The sequence below is a fragment of the Heteronotia binoei genome, chromosome 21 (genome assembly GCF_032191835.1).
Source record: "Heteronotia binoei isolate CCM8104 ecotype False Entrance Well chromosome 21, APGP_CSIRO_Hbin_v1, whole genome shotgun sequence".
NCBI lineage: Eukaryota > Metazoa > Chordata > Lepidosauria > Squamata > Gekkonidae > Heteronotia > Heteronotia binoei.
Genome location: NC_083243.1, coordinates 23,441,559 through 23,455,043, shown reverse-complemented (window position 1 = coordinate 23,455,043; position 13,485 = coordinate 23,441,559).

The window sequence follows — 13,485 nt, the reverse complement described above, 5'->3', positions numbered from 1 at the left end:
GACCAATGCCTTCTTCAAGCCAGCTGACTGGGTGGTAGGGGCTTGGAGAGCCGCATGTGGCTCCCAAGCCACAGTTTGGCCCCCCCTGATCTAGGGCCAGACTTGTACTTATTGAATATAGAATGCTTCCTTTCATCCAACCGGAATTTTGTCCCATCAGATTGCAGAATTTGTACAACTCAGGCACAGAATGGGAAGAAATGTGATATGTTCTGCGAGCAGAAATTAACTGTAGCTAGGATTGCCAGCTCCAAGTTTGGGAATACCTGGACATTTGGAGGTGGAGTCTGAGAAGGGCAGGGTTTGGGGAGGGGAAGGACTTCAATGGGGTAGAATGCCACAGAGTCCATCTTCCAAAGCAGCCATTTTCTCTAGGTGCACTGATTTCTGTCACCTGGAGATCTTGTAATCCCGAATCTCCAGCTACCCACTGGAGATTGGCAACCCTAACTGTAACCAGCCAACCCAAACAAACAACATTCTGATTTTGAAATACTGGCTGCGCTATTCATTACAATGCAATCCCAAACAGTTACAGATTTCTGTAATTCTGGCCATCGCCCACCAGTGCTCAGCTGGTGGAAAGACAGAAACGGGCTTCTCAAAATGGGTATGTGTGATTGTCCCTTCCATGTGACGACACAACTTCTGGTGCTCAGGGGAATGCCTTAGCAATCAGCCACTGTGGAAACCATTCCTTCAGTTTGGTGTAGTGGTTAAGTGTGTGGTCTCTTATCTCGGAAAACTGGGTTTGATTCCCCACTCCCCACTCCTCTACATGAACTGCTGGAGTGATCTTGGGTCCGTCACAGTTCTCTCAGAACTGTTTTCTCAAGAGCAGTTCTTTCAGAGCTCTCTCAGCCCCAGCTACCTCACAGGGGGTTTGTTATGGGGAGGGGAAAGGAAAGGAGACTGTAAACTGGTGGGATATAAATCCAGTCTCCTCCTCCTCCATGCCAGAAGTTGTATCATCACATGGGAGCACTGGTCACACTCTGGTCACACTCACACCCCATTAAGTTTCTATGTCCCACCAGTTGCTCCCAGCAGACAGAAGGTTTGATTCTCAGCAAACTGGGTTTGATTCCCCGGTCCTCCTCTCCATGAAACCTGCTGGGTGACCTTGAACTAGTCGCGGTTCTCTCAGAGCTCTCTCAGCCCCACAAGGTGTCTGTTGTGTGAAGTGGAAGGGAAGGCGATTGTAAGCCGCCTTGAGACTCTTCAAGGTAGAGGAAAGTGGGGTACAAAAACCTCCTCTTGTACTTCTTCCCAGGTCCGCTGAAGTCCATGGGGTTAGAAGGGTGTAATGGTGTTTAGGATTTGCCCTGTAAGCAACGTTCTTTATGGGTTCATAAAGGAATTTACCGTTAATGGCTTGAGGAAAGGTCAGCTCAGCTCAATGACTGTTAACATTATGGAGAACAATAAAAACAAGGAAAGGAGAGTTCACTCGAAGGCATGGATGTGGAAAAGGTTGTAATGAGTTTTTGGTGTACGTGGGTGTTTTTTTTTTTTTTTTAAGAATTTTCAGGTTGCCAGGGAAAAGGGGGGGCAATTATGAGCAGCTTTTGCAGCTTTTCATATTTTCAATTGCCTTTAATAGCCCTTTACATCACAAAAGGCCAGTCCTTGGAGTCTATAAATATCTCCATCGCCTTTGCGGTTTCATTTTGGCAGGCTGCTTTTCTAGCCACATGGATATTGATGAGATACTTGGGGCACTCCCCGATCTCCGCATTTTTCTGCATTTTCAAACATGGCTCCCCATTATCCTCTTTTCACGAGCTGAATATATTTTTCTTCCACATCATTTATTAGCGACTAATGGGCAGCTCCATCCACAGGCAACAAGAGACCGCCATTTGTCTTCCGTAAGGGCTGCATCTCCTCAAATAAGCAGAGGCCGCCATGGAAATCCTTCAGAGGAGAGTTAGGCACGCTCCGCAAAACCTTGCTTGGTTACAATGCAGAAGAGGGAAGAAGAAGAAGATGATGATGATGATGGTGATGATATTGGATATATACCCAGCCCTTCACATAAGAACATAAGAGAAGCCATGTAGGATGAGGCCAATGGCCCATCCAGTCCAACACTCTGTGTTACACAGTGGCCAAAAAAACCAAGTGCCATCAGGAGGTCCACCAGTGGGGCCAGGACACCAAAGTCTCAGAGCAGCATACAATCTCTTTTACCTTCCTCCCCCACAACAGACACTCTGCGAGGTAGGTAGGGTTAGAGCTGAGAGCTCTCACAGAAGCTGCCCTTTCAAGGACAGCTCTGCAAGCGCTATGGCTGACCCAAGGCCATTCCAGCAGCTGCAAGTGGAGGAGTGGGAAATCAAACCTGGTTCTCCCGGATGAGAGTTTGTGCACTTAACCACTACACCAAACTGGCAGGTAATGTATATTTTCCCTATTTATTTAGGGATCTGGCCATTTTTATTTTAGTCATTTATTTCATACCAAAGGAACTCTATATGCCTACCTTAACCTGGATGGCCCAGGCTAGCCTGTTCTCATCAGATCTGAGAAGCTAAGCAGGGTCAGCCCTGGACAGTATTTGGATGGGAGACCTCCAAGGAAGTGCAGGGTTACAATGCAGAGGTTGGCAATGGCAAACCACTTCTGTGTATCTTTTGTCTTGAAAACCCCAGGGGTGTCAAACTCATTTGTTACGAGGGCCGGAGCTGACATTTGGGGAGGGACGGTGGCTCAGTGGCAGAGCATCTGCTTGGGAAGCAGAAGGTCCCAGGTTCAATCCCTGGCATCTCCAAAAATGGTCTAGGTAAATAGGTGTGAAAAACCTCAGCTTGAGACCCTGGAGAGCCGCTGCCAGTCTGAGAAGACAATACTGACTTTGATGGACCAAGGGTCTGATTCAGTATAAGGCAGCTTCATATGTTCATAAATGAGACCTTGTCAGGCCGGGCCATGTGTGTCACAAATGTCATGTAGCAGAAATATAAACTTTATAAACTTTATACAGACAAATACAATTAAAGTTTTTTTTTTACAAAAACCTAAAATAAAACATGCTTAAGGTATAAGCACTTTTGAAATATTGTGCCCCGTATCAAAGCAAGCTCTCCCTCCCCCCCCCCTTTTTCCTCCCTGAGAGGAGCTTCAGCCAATGGAGAAAATAGAGGCTTTGCTCTGTGGCTCCTGTGCAATTGAGAAATCCTGGCAAAGCAAGCTGTGATGGAGAAGGAAGCAAGAGAGTGGAAGAAGGAAGCCTGATAGGAGCCCTCCAGGGGCCTGATGTGGCTCACAAGTCACACATTTGACGCCCCTATGAAGAAAGGTTAAAACACTTGGGGCTCTTTAGCTTGGAGAAACGTCGCCTGCGGGGTGACAGGATAGAGGCTTACAAGATTATGCATGGGATGGAGAAAGTAGAGAAAGAAGTCCTTTTCTCCCTTTCTCACAATACAAGAACTTGTGGGCATTCAATGAAATTGCTGAACAGTCAGGTTAAAACGGATAAAAGGAAGTACTTCTTCACCCAAAGTTGATTAACATGTGGAATTCACTGCCACAGGAGGTGGTGGCAGCTACAAGCATAGCCAGCTTTAAGAGGGGATTGGATAAAAATATGGAGCAGAGGTCCATCAGTGGCTATTAGCCACGGTTTGGTGTAGTGGTTAAGTGCGCGGACTCTTATCTGGGAGAACCGGCTTTGATTCCCCACTCCTCCACTTGCACCTGCTAGCATGGCCTTGGGTCAGCCATAGCTCTGGCAGAGGTTGTCCTTGAAAGGGCAGCTGCTGTGAGAGCCCTCTCCAGCCCCACCCACCTCACAGGGTGCCTGTTGTGGGGGAGGAAGGTAAAGGAGATTGTGAGCTGCTCTGAGACTCTTCGGAGTGGAGGACGGGATATAAATCCAATATCTTCTTCTTCTTCTTCTTCTTCTTCTTCTTCTTCTTCTTCTTCTATGTGTGTGTGTGTGTGTGTGTATGTATGTATGTGTGTGTGTGTGTATACACACAAACATATATTGGCCACTTTGTGACACAGAGTGTTGGACGGGATGGCCATTGGCCTGATCCAACATGGCTTCTCTTATGTTCTTACCCCTGCCCTAGAGGTTCACCAATCTCACCATAAGTTGGCTGCAATAGCCTTTTCTGCCCCACATACATGAACACATGAAGCTGACATACTGAATCAGACCATCGGTCCATCAAGATCACTATTGTCTCAGACTGGCAACGGCTCTCCAGGATCTCAGGCAGAGGTCTTTCACATCACCTACTTCCTAGCCCTTTCAGTTGGAGATGCCAGGGATTGAACCTGGGACCTTCTGCATGCCAAACAGATGCTCTACCACTTAGCTGCAACCCTTCCCTTAGCCTCTCTAGGTCAGTATCATCTACTTAGACAGGCAGCAACTTTCCAGAGTCCTTGGCAGAGGTCTTTCACATCACCTACTACCTAATCCTTACAGTTGGAGATACTGGGGATTGAACCTGGGACCTTCTGCATGCCAAGCAGATCCTCTACCACTTGGCCACAATCCTTCCCTTAGTCCCTCTAGATCAGTATTGTTGTACCTGGCAGAGTTCCCTTTTCTTCCAGTCAAGAGACTCTGCAACAGAGGTGTAAAGAGATAAATCTGCAGGTCTTTTATTATTTTCACATTAATGTGGGAAGGAAAACAATCTTTCACCCTTCCTTCGTTTTCCTTCAGCCATCTTCTCCATAATCATAGATATTTATATCTTTCTGTAAACAAGGGCCAACTTACCAATTGGCTACATCGTTCTTCGCTTCTGACACTCTGATTCATTGGCCAAATAAATCACATTTCCAGGTTTAGAAGCGAGAGATGAATTGATACTACTCGGGATTTTGTAATCAGGACCTCCAAGTCTCACTTGTTTGTATCCTCACATCTGCGTTTTTACCCCTTTCCTGTTGGTCTCCAGTGTGGACCCCTGGCTCAACTCCAAAATGTGCAAAGAGCAGAACTTCTGCTCTAGCAGGGGGATTTGAGCTTCTCCAAGATATAGGCCCCGGGAGGTGGGAAAGATAGCTTACTCATCACCGAAAGATGTTTACAGAACAAATGATGATAAGAAAGTTTTGCTAAACAAGAGGTTTCCTCTCTAAGCTAATATACTTAGCAAAGATTCTAATAGAGCGTTTTCGTACTTACCTTAAGCCGGAGCGACATCCCTCTTCACCGCGCAGCGTCTGCACGGTTTTTGCACTAATTGCAACGCAGCACCTGGAAGAGCCGCAAAGTCCCGCGGCTTTTGCGTCGCAAATGTAAACTGGTTTTTGGCGGTTTACATTTGCGACGCAAAAGCCGCGGGACTTTGCGGCTCTTCCAGGTGCTGCGGAGCAATTAGTGCGAAAACCGTGCAGACGCTGCGCGGTGAAGAGGGACGTCGCTCCAGCTTAAGGTAAGTGCGAAAACGCTCATAGAGACCTATTGTTCTTTGTTCCCCAGACTTTGGGCCTAGAATCCATAGACAAAGGCACTATAAGGCAAGTTATGCAAATATAACACTTTGAGTGTAATGGTAGTGATAATACTGTGAATATAATGTTAAGGCAAGTTAGTGCAAATGAGTCCTATGATCAGGATTGGTGCAATTCTATTTGGCACTCTGTCCATGTTCTAGAGCAATTCTGAATCTGCGTCCTACTTAGACTGGCAATAACTTTCCAGGGTCCCTGGCATAGGTCTTTCACATCACCTACTACCTAATCCTTCCAGTTGGGGATTGAACCTGGGACCTTCTGCATGCCAAGCAGATGCTCTTCCACTGAGCCACAGCTCCAGCACACATTGAAGTCGCTGGGCCTAGAAGTACTGAGATGGAAGACAACCATGAAAGTCCAGGCAATGGCACACCACCTCTGGCCTGGAAACCCCAACTGGACTGCCGTTAAGTTGACTGTGATTGAACGACACTTTCCACCCGCAAAGCTGTGCCTCCTCACTCCACTCTCCAACCCAATAGCTCAATGCACTCCTGATATTTAAGGGTAGTTCAAATACATAAACAAATGCAAAGGCGTTAGGGCTGCCAATCCCCAGGTGGCAGCTGGGGAATCCCCCAGTTTGGCCCTCCCCTTACTTCAGGGTAATCAGAAAGTGGGGCGAAGGGTATGGGGCTCACGCGCTTGAGCCCCCAGGCCCCACAAAGCCTGAAGACAGAAATGTGGGTGGATCACGCATTTGGCATATCAGCCTGAGCCGCCCACATTGTGTCTGAAAGGCTAAAAGGGCACAGACATCTTACACTCATATTCTCGCTTCCTTTTGCTGACACGTGTATTCTTGATAAATTGCTGGCTGTATCGAATCTTGGAGGCTATGAAGACATAACCTCATGCTTTTGAACAAAAGCTTCCTGTTTCATTAACGGCCTGATTAGCATCAGCTAGAGATGTATAAATAAAACGAGGACTTGCAGAGAGCAAGCAAGCTTTCCTCACTTCCTCAATACACGTGTCGAGAGTCTTCATCCCTACAGGAGGGAAATGTCTGCTGGGCACTCCACTATTCCCTATGGAGACCGATTCCCATAGGGTATAATGGAAAATTGATCCACGGGTATCTGGGGTTCTGGTGGGGCTGTTTTTTGAGATAGAGACACCAAATGTTCAGCATAGCATCCAGTGCCTCTCCTCAAAACACGCTCCAAGTTTCAAAAAGATTGGGCCAGGGGGTCCGATTCTATGAGCCCCCAAAAAAGGTGCCCCTATCCTTCATTGTTTCCAACAGAGGGAAGACATTTAAAAGGTGTGCAGTCCCTTTAAATGTGATGGCCAGAACTCTCTTTGGAGTTCAATTCTGCTTGTCACAACCTTGCTCCTGGCCCCACCCCCAAAGTCCCCAGATATTTCTTGAATTGGACGGCAACCCTAAAAGGCATGCGTGCATTTCATTTTATTCTTTACTTGCTTATTCCCCCTTTATTTTCCCCGTGGCACGCTGCAGATTCCAGACTCCCTTGATTCTGACAGAAAACATGTTTCCAATGAGAACTCCCCATTGCCATCATAAAATTGGCATGACCTTCGAAGAGGCTGTGCCATCCCCTTGGGGGGGGGAGCCTCTCTGACAACTGCAGGCGGGTAAGCAAAAGCGTCCTTTGCTTCCAAGCGATCAACATTCCCTTTTGCTGAGCAAGCAGTCACACTCCGCCGTTCTCGCGAAGGGCAACTCCACAGTGATTGATCTGCTTGAGGCTTCAAGCCAAGAGAAGAAGCTGAAATGCGGAATAGGTATCCTTCGAACCCACCCAGTTACTAGGAGATGGGATATCCTGCTTCTAATACAGGACACCCAACAGCTTCATCAAATGGAGCAATCAGGCCTGTGATGGATAGGGGGGGAGGAGGAGGAAGAGATTGGATTTATAAAGGTAGTCTCCCTGTGCAAGCACCAGTTGTATCTGACTCTGGGGTGACATTGCATCATTATGTTTTCATGGCAGACTTTTTACAGGGTGGTTTTGCCATTGCCTTCCCCAGTCATCTACACTTTCCCCCCAGCAAGCTGGGTACTCATTTTACCGACCTCGGAAGGATGGAAGGCTGAGCCAACCTTGAGCCAGCTACCTGAACCCAGCTTCTGCCGGGATCGAACTCAGGTCATGAGCAGAGAACTCGGACTGCAGTACTGCAGCTTTATCACACTCGAAGGAGTCTCAGAGTGGCTTACATTCTCCTTTCCTTCCCTTCCCCACAACAGACAACTTGTGTGGTAGGTGGGGCTGAGAGAGCTCTCCCAGAACGGCTCTTGAGCGGAACTGCTCTGTGAGAACTTGTGACTGACTCAAGGTCACATCAGCAGGTGCATGTGAAGGAGTCAAGAATCAAACCTGGTTCTTCCAGATAAGAGGCCGCACACTTAACCGCTACACCAAACTGACTCTCAGAAGAAGACGAGTTGGTTTTATACATCTTCCCTTCTTTTCTCTGCAACAGACATCTTGTGAGGCAGGTGGGGCTGAGAGAACAATGAGGCCTTCCCCTGTTTTTATCTCCCAGCACTGCTATTCGGAGGTTTGCTGCTTTTGAATGTGGAAGTTCCATTCTTATATCTGCCTAGCCCCCCCCCCCCCCGTTTTTTAAAAGCCATATTTGCTTGTGGTCATCAATACACCCTCTAGGTTTGCCATTCCCAGGTTTGGAAAGTCCTAAGATTTGAGAGTGGAGCCTGGGGAAGGGTTTAGAGAGGGGAGGAGCCCTGGTAGTATATAATGCCAGGTAGTCCACCTCCTCAATCAGCTGTTTTCTCTAGGAGAAGGGATAAATGCTTTAAAGATATAGATTGATGAAGAAAGAAAGAAAGAAAGAAAGAAAGAAAGAAAGAAAGAAAGAAAGAAAGAAAGAAAGAAAGAAAGAAAGAAAGAAAGAAAGAAAGAAAGAAAGAAAGAAAGAAAGAAAGAAAGAAAGAAAGAAAGAAAGATCAAATGTTTGGGAGCCACAAGAAAGGTACATCAGATGTAGGTAGGGAAGGAAGGAAGGAAGGAAGGAAGGAAGGAAGGAAGGAAGGAAGGAAGGAAGGAAGGAAGGAAGGAAGGAAGGAAGGAAGGAAGGAAGGAAGGAAGGAAGGAAGGAGAGAGAGAGATGATAAAGTGATTTATGTAGTCTGGTGGTCAGCTGAAATTCCAGGAAATCTCCATCCCCCATCTGGAGGCTGGCAACTAATTATTCACCCTCTGGCAGTGAATGCCACAGTTCAAATATTCATTAGGTAATGAGAAGCATTTCCTTTTGTCTGTCCTGGATTTATTGCCCATCAACTTCATTGGGTGCCCCTGAATTCTAGAGGTAGGAAAAGTTTTCTTGAATGTATAAAGCCACTTTATACTGAATCAGACTATTGGTCCCTCAAGATCAGTATTGTCTACTCAGGCTGGCAGCTAGGGCTCTCAGGTCCCCCCAGGCCAGTGGTGAGGGAAGAGAGGTGGTGTTGACAGATCCGAGTTAGGAAACTCCTGGAGATTTGGGTATGGATCCTGGGGAGAACAGAGTCCTCAATGGGGCACACTGCCACAGAATCTACCCTGCAAAGCTTCCATTTTCTCCAGGGCAACTGATCTCTGTAGCCTGGAGATGAGCTGTAATTCCAAGGGATTTCCATGTGAGGTCTTCTCCATCAACTACTGCCTGGTCTTTTTTAAGAGGAGATGCCGGGGATTGAACCTGGGACTTTCTGCATGCCAACAGAGGCTCTACCACCCAGCCACAACACCTTCATCCGCTTTCTCTCTCCCATGCACAATTTTATAAACTTCTGTCATGTTCCCCCTTTACTTCTCTTTTTTTTCTAAACTGAAACACCCTAGACTCTACAGCGTTCCTCGAGGGAATGATGCTTAAACCCTTTTGAAGAACTCACGGATGCTTTCCAGGATATTATGGAGTTAGGTTTGCCAGTCCCCAGGTCCCAGCAGGGGTTCTTCCGCTTTCCCAGGCTCCTTCCCGCTCCCTTTCAGCTGGCTGGCAGGGGGAAGACCCACCCCCAGAGGACCATGTGCCTTTCCACCTCCGGAGGTTTCAGTCTCCAATTGAAAGGCTTCCTCTTGGGATGGTGTGTCTGTGTTACTTTGGAGAAGTTGACAGCAACTTGTGAGTAGAGAGGCCAATCCCTCACTTCAGAGTCTCCAGAAACCGGGGTGGGGGGGGAAGGTCTGCTGAGCACTTCGTTATTCCCTATGTGGAGATCGATTCTCATAAGATATAATGGGAAATTGATCTGGAGGTTTCAGAGGCTCTGGGGGAGCTGTTTTTTTAGGTAGAGGCACCAAATTTTCAGTATAGTATCTAGTGCCTCTCCCCAAAGTACCCCCCAAGTTTTAAAACGATTGGACCAGGGGGTCCAATTCTATGAGCCCCAAAAGAAGGTGCCCCTATCCTTCATTATTTTCTATAGAAGGAAGACATTTAAAAGGTGTGCTGTCCCTTTAAATGTGATGGCCAGAACTCCCTTGGAGTTCAATTACCCTTGTTCCTGGCTCCACCCCAATGTCTCCTGGCTCACCCCCAAAGTCTCCTGGCTCCACCCCCAAAGTCCCCAGATATTTCTTGAATTGGACTTGGCAACCCTATATGGAGTGGAAACCAAGGTATAACATGTTTCCCATATGGGAAGAATTGGAGTGTGGCAGCAGGGTGCCTTGTTTAGTATGTCCAGCAATGGTTGAACAGCTGTTAAGCCTGCTCCAGAATCTCTTTGCAGTGACTAAATATATCCCCTTGAGACAGCACCAGAAGGTTATTTGTTTTATGCACTCACGAGGAAATGGGGCAGGAGGGGGGGGGTGGCAGAAGTCATCCCTCCCGCCCGTAACTTCGCATTTAGCCGAAAAAATGGAGCTCCCGTCTTTATGATGACAGTCTGATGAGAGGAAATGGTTATAGCCCACTGTTATTCTCTTGAAGATCATGATAAAGAGAGGGCTGTAAAAAAATGGGGCCGGGGAGAGAAGTTATGTGTGCACTTGACGCAGCGGCAGAATTTATGGCTTCTACAGGGTGCGACAACAACGTTGCTGTCTCTTGAAGGGCTTGTGATCCGTGCCCCGGCCTAGCAGGCAATAGCTTGAGGAGTCCGCAGGATCTCCCCCACTTATAAGAGCTTCCTTGTTTTCTAAAAGCATTGCATGCAGTAGGCCACACGCACTGGAGCTCCATATATGCATGTGTGACTATGTGGAGCTCCAGACAATTTGGGAGATTCAGGGGGTTGAACAGGCAGCAGGGTTTAAGAGGTCTGGAAGTTGGACATGTCTTGGACATCGCTTTCCTGGGGCAAAGTAGTAATGTATGTATGGGGGTGGGGTGTATGTCGGGGATTTTCTAGGGATAGAAGTAGGGTTGCCAACCTCCAGGTGGATTCTCCTCACCTGAGCCAGTTTGGTGTAGTGGTTAAGTGTGTGGACTCTTATTTGGGAGAACTGGGTTTGATTCCCCACTCTTCCACATGTACCTACTGATGTGACCTTGAGTCGGTCACAAGTTCACTCAGAGCTGTTCCACTCAAGAGCAGTTCTGGGAGAGCTCTCTCAGCTCCACCCACTTCACAAGTCATCTGTTGTGGGGAGGGGAAAGGTAGATCGTATGTTGCTCTGAGACTCCTTTGGGTAGTGAAAGGCAGGGTGTAAATCCAATCTCCTCCTTCTCTGTTTCTTCTTGCATAGAGCATTTGTTAGTAGATTCTAAGAGGTTTTTGCACAGAGGCACAGAACTGGCCTGCTTAAAATCATACATTTTAGTGGCTTTGAGCTAATTTGCTGTCAAAAGAATGGCTTGCTTGAAATGACAGACAGACGATAGATAGATAGATAGATAGATAGATAGATAGATAGATAGATAGATAGATAGATAGATAGATAGATAGATAGATAGATAGATAGATAGATAGATAGATAGATAGATAGATAGATAGATAGATAGATTTTAGTAGTTTTGAGCTAATTTGCTGTCAAAAGAATGGCTTGCTTGAAATGACAGACGATAGATGATAGATAGATAGATAGATAGATAGATAGATAGATAGATAGATAGATAGATAGATAGATAGATAGATAGATAGATAGATAGATAGATAGATAGATAGATAGATAGATAGATAGATAGATAGATAGATATGAGAGCATTTGGCCATCTAAAAGAACAGCTTGCTGCTAATAAAAATTGTAGAGCGCTATTGGCCAGCAAACTCCAGAAGGCTTGTGCATCTGGTTAAAAGAAGAAGTTTGGACTGGCTTAAGCTCCTAATATAAATATATGCATTTAAGTGTCATTGAGTGGATGTGAGAACTTGAGACAGAAGATGTTGCAGAAGAGCATTAACACTGAGTTGTTACAAGAGGCTGGTAACCCTGGGAGAAATATAGGAAGGATTACTCCTGAGGAAGTCCATTGACAAAATGAGCCTATATCCGGGTGCTCATAGGACCTTTCTTGTATATTGGAATGTGAGACTGGACCTCTGTGATAAAATTGTTGTGTGAATGGATATTTCTAGTGAAGTATAAAAAGATACTTATAAAGGTTTAAAATGGTTTTATTAAACATCGTTAGCCACTACATCACAGTATTTGTTTCTATCATTGCCTGTCTTATTAACTGTGATCCCTTTCTGTTGATTATAATCCCCAGGTGGAGGCAGGGAATCCCCCGGTTTGGAGGCCCTCCCCCTGCTTCAGGGTCATCAGAAAGTAGGGGGGAGGGAAATGTCTGCTGGGCACTCCATTATTCCCTATGGAGATTGATTCCCATAGGGTATAATGAAGAATTGATCCACAGGTATCTGGGGCTTGGGGGGCTGTTTTTTGAGGTAGTGGCACCAAATTTTCAGCGTAGCATCCAGTGCCTCTCCTTAAAACACCCTCCAAGTTTCAAAAAGATTGGACTAGGGGGTCCAATTCTATGAGCCCCAAAAGAAGGTGCCCCTATCCTTCATTATTTCCAATGGAGAAAAGGTGTGTGGTCCCTTTAAATGTGATGGCCAGAACTCCCTTTGGAGTTCAATTATGTTTGTCACACCCTTGCTTCTGGCTCTACCTCCAATGTCTCCTGACTCCACCCCCAAAGTCCCCAGATATTTTGTGAATTGGACTTGGCAGCCCTAGTTGAGTGTGCAGCATTCAACAACTCCCATGGTTAGAAAAGTGTGTTTTCAAACTGTGTTTATTTTGGCTGGGGGTGTGGGTGGTGTGTGTGTGAGAGAGAGAGGGAGAGAGAGAGAGAGAGAGAGAGCCTGCTGCTGTGAATGAGGGAATGAAGACTATATTCAGGGAAGCTGCACTGCTGTATTTTTATTTATTTATTTTAGGGAAAGTCTCCTGGCTCCACCCGCAAAGTCTCCTGGCCCCAACCCCCAAGTTCCCAGGTATTTACTGAATTAGACTTGGCAACCCTAGCGTGTGTGGCCTAATAAGCAAAGGAGTTCCTGCTACAAAAAAAGCCCTGCAGTGATCTATTCATGGCTGCTCCTGATCAACCAATTTAATTCAGTTCAGTTCAATTTTATTACAGTTCATGACCAGATCCAACTGACAACCAGTTGAATTCACTGCATTTAAATACACACACTCAGCTTCAGCTACAGTGTTCTAACCAGGGCTTTTTTGCACCAGGAACTCCTTTGCATATTAGGCCACACCCTCTTGATGTAGCCAATCTTCCTGGATCTTACAGTAGGCCCTGTAAGAAGTGCCCTGTAAGCTCTTGGATGATTGGCTACATCAGGGGTATGTGGCCTAATATGCAAAGAAGTTCCTGCCAGAAAAAAAGCCCTGGTTCTAACTGGAAGACTTTAAACTTGATTTTATCTAAAACCCACTTATTTGTCCTTTTGGTGGTCCACAGTGTCCATAAAATTCCCCTCCGACACCACATTTCAAAGACTGATGTTTTTCAATAAAGATAGACTACTGTGATAAGTAATCAGATTTCTCCAAATGGAAGTCTCAGAAGATCAGGTGAAATTCCCGGGTGTCTGTGACTTATAAT